Source organism: Poecilia formosa, unplaced genomic scaffold, assembly GCF_000485575.1.
Source record: "Poecilia formosa unplaced genomic scaffold, Poecilia_formosa-5.1.2 Scaffold2498, whole genome shotgun sequence".
NCBI lineage: Eukaryota > Metazoa > Chordata > Actinopteri > Cyprinodontiformes > Poeciliidae > Poecilia > Poecilia formosa.
This window is the reverse complement of record NW_006802437.1, coordinates 1,387-4,909: the sequence shown is the minus strand read 5'-3', so window position 1 is coordinate 4,909 and position 3,523 is coordinate 1,387. Positions and strand designations below refer to the sequence as shown.

At 40.5% G+C, this 3,523-nt stretch overlaps 1 pseudogene; it reads right to left on the bottom strand.

The window, feature by feature from the left end:
* Positions 1-355: 355 nt before the first annotated feature.
* LOC103133280 (sulfotransferase 6B1-like) lies at positions 356-3,121 on the bottom strand (annotated as a pseudogene).
* Between the last annotated feature and the right edge of the window lie 402 nt (positions 3,122-3,523).

The window sequence follows — 3,523 nt, the reverse complement described above, 5'->3', positions numbered from 1 at the left end:
TAAAAATAAAAAAACAGAAGAAAATCCAACAAAAGCCTGGTGTTTACTATTTAAAGGTACTAGAAGGATAAAATAAAATATCATTTTATGATTAATAAAATAAATTTCAGTTTTATAACATTTCTATTCAATTCATTTTACCTGATATGTATTTTTGTTGGTCCTTCACTGCTGTTCATATCATATTTCATTTATTTCAGTCCATCATAAAAGTTGCTTAAAGGGCTTCAGTATCTGCAGTGAAATAAAATTTATCACAACCAAATTATTTCATCTTATTTTTTATATTTTCCTTCTTTTGTTGAGCTGTGGGAGTTTTGCCCTGAGCTCAGGCAGAACTGATGCTCCACCTGTTCAGATTGAAGGGGTTGATTCATTTCTCCTCCTCCATCTTTTGCTCTCCTCCTCTCTTTCCTACTGACAGTGTCGCTGGTAGTCCATCTTTCCTCCCAGCTCCATTCCTGCCAGCTGCTTGTTGAAAGCTTCGTCTGTTTCTCGGCTTGTTCTGGACTGAAATGGTTCCTCCAGTCTCCAACCTCACCTGCACAGGGAGGATGTTGAGTTTATCATTTTAGAGGGGAAAGAATCATTTTTACTCCTAAAACTGTTGAAAAATAACATGTTATTGTTGGTGACCTTTCCTGAAGATGACGTTTCCCATGTTGCCGTGGGAGTTGGCTGAACTCTCCTTCATGGCGTTAAAGGTGCTCGCTGCTGCCACCTGCTGCACCTGAGCGTCCGGCAGGCTGAAGCCGATGAAGCTGGAGATCTGCTGGATTCCTGCGCTGAGATCCTGCAGGACAGAAAACATCGTCTGAGAGCAGATTTCCACTTCAGCCTCCGGACTGAGAGGTTGAGGAATCAGAGGACTGACCTGCTTCAGGTCCTCAAAGGTCACCACCAGGACGTTGGGGTCGCCCATCCTCTGGTTCCAGGCCAAGGCGTGGTCAGAGTACGAGCCCCAGGCAACTGCACACAAATATCAGTTATTCATGGTTTGTATGGGCGTCATTTATAACTGGTTATATGACCCGACAACCAGAGAAACATTAACATGAGGGCTTATTTTAAAGGTTTGACCCAGGTATCAAATTAATCATCAGACCGATTGATGTTTGAACAGTTTATTATATTATCTTGATGCCATAAAATGGACCAGAACTCTCCACAGTAATCCTGCTGACTCGGCTGTATTTACTGTCTATTAGCAGCTTTAATAAACAGCAAAACTCACCTGATGATGTTCAGGCTGTAATAATCTATAATATAAATCATTAATTTACATGGAAACATATAAAATCCCTCTGAGTGTTTCTGCAAAGTTTCTGAGTAAAGCTGGACAGTAACATGTTAAATTTACTGGAGTAACTTCTTAATAATTATATATTTCTATCAGTAGTTTTACTGCACTAGACTTTTATTCAAAGTAAAACTGCTTTTACTTCAGTAACTTTCTCCTCCTCTACTTTTTATCAGTGAATGAAGAACAAACCTGTTCAACAGAAAATCCAGATCTGATGTTATTTTATATCAGTGACTCAGTAAACAGCAGATTTTGTCTCTGGAAGAACATTTTCTATAAACGCCTCCTAATTTAACTCAGCAGGAAGTTCAGTCCAAACCTCTGACTGCTGGTCAACATTATAACACATTATTTACTGTAGGGATTTATATCTGCACATAGTTTCAAGCCTAAGACAAACAGATCTAAATAAAATGATTTATACTTTTACTATCATTCTGTTGTGGAAATTAGATTTAATGATTCCATGAAAAAACTGAAAAATGCCTAAAACCTGCTCAATTAGATCTATTTTTCAAACTTCAGTTGTTTTTCCATTATTAGTCGGTTTTTAAAATCCTCAGTGGAAAGTCCAGAGAGCTGCAGGCTGCAGACACCAGACCTCCTGAATTGGTGCCACATGTTTTGTACAACATAAAACACATTTAGTTTCTTCTGCTCATGTTCCTCCAGTTCGTAAATCTTCTCTCTCTACAGCCTGATGTTCCCTCTCACCTTCTCCTTTCATAAACTGGGAGAGAAGAAGGAATCCCACTCCACAGACGGCAGAACCAGGTTGTTGTTGCAGAAATGATAGTAGGAGACCAAGGTGTCCTTTGGGTTCCTGAACATCACCACCATCTGGGGAAACAATATGATGGTTAGAGCTGCTGAACCTGGAGGGGATCGAACTGCAGTCAGCTGGGAGAGTCTGGTTTCCTCTGAGCTCCTGCTGCACTTAGTCTCATATACAGAGAATATTCCTGAAGCATAAAGTCCAACTGTTGTCTAAATGCAGTTTGCAGCAGATTCAGGACGTACCTTAGTTTTCTTCTTGCTGAAGGAGGACGGCATGATGTCTGGATGAAGGTGAGTTCCCAGAAACCTGGGAGACGGAGCTTCAACTACGGCCTGGAAAATAAAATTAATATTCAGAACGTTTTCTGGTCCTGTTTCCTCTTTGATCATGAACCATATCTGGATCGATTACTGAGACGTCAGACTGAGGTTTTATTTTTCACCATGTTATAGATCTGCTTGTTTTAGTTTTTTCTCTTCAATTTTTCTCTGGGCCTCATGAAGGAAGAACCTTTAGATTTTCCGTCCATCAGATGTTTGTTTTCTCCAACATTAGTTTGCAGGTCCAGAGGAAACCAGACATAACTTAATATTTTTAAAAGCACATATTCAGGTACTTTAACTTCAGTGATAATTTGATTATTTGAGCTGTAGGGTCAGTAGTTTGACTCCAGTAATGAAACTGAAGACTTTGTCTTTACATTTACATCCTGTGTGATCATCAGTCTGTCTGGCCTTAAAACCCAGATTAGTTTGTTTTCTCCGCAGCAGGTGACAGAAACTATCTGGGTTAGTTAAAGTTTGGACACAGTTACCAGCTTCACCCCGACTGTCAGACCAGATAATCTTCCTGTTCTCCACCAGCACAGTTTGACCTTTCACCTCCTGTCTGAACCGGGTCACCTGTCTGGTTGCTTGTTAACTAAAGGAAACATTCCGACAGGAACTTTTTCTGATTTTAACACCTTCAGGACTTCTGGCCCAAAGAACTCGATCAGCAGGGGCATCCTGGACTCATTCTTCATCTGGGTGGCCTCTGACCTGAGTGAAGTTTTTAACAGCCATTTTGTCTGATTTGAAGAAGGTGGGTGTGTGTTTGTGTGGGGGGGGGGGGGAACTTCACTCAGGTCCTGTAATGGCATGGTGCCGCCCCCAGGGGGCGCGCCCAACAGTTTGGGAACCTCTGCATTAGATTAACAGTAAATACAAAAATACTTCCTACTTTAAAAGGTTTGTTAGGGATTTCTGTATGTTTTATGTTGATATATTTTATGATTTAATTGTTCAGTGGTCATTAATGCACCAGATGTCATAAACGGTGGTTTGTGGTGAGAATGTGGATGCAGATGGACCCAGGAGGTAGGTGAAAATTATGATTTTTATTGATAATAATCCAAAGCACAAAACAACGGAGAACAGCACAGGGAAACAGGCATCACACGA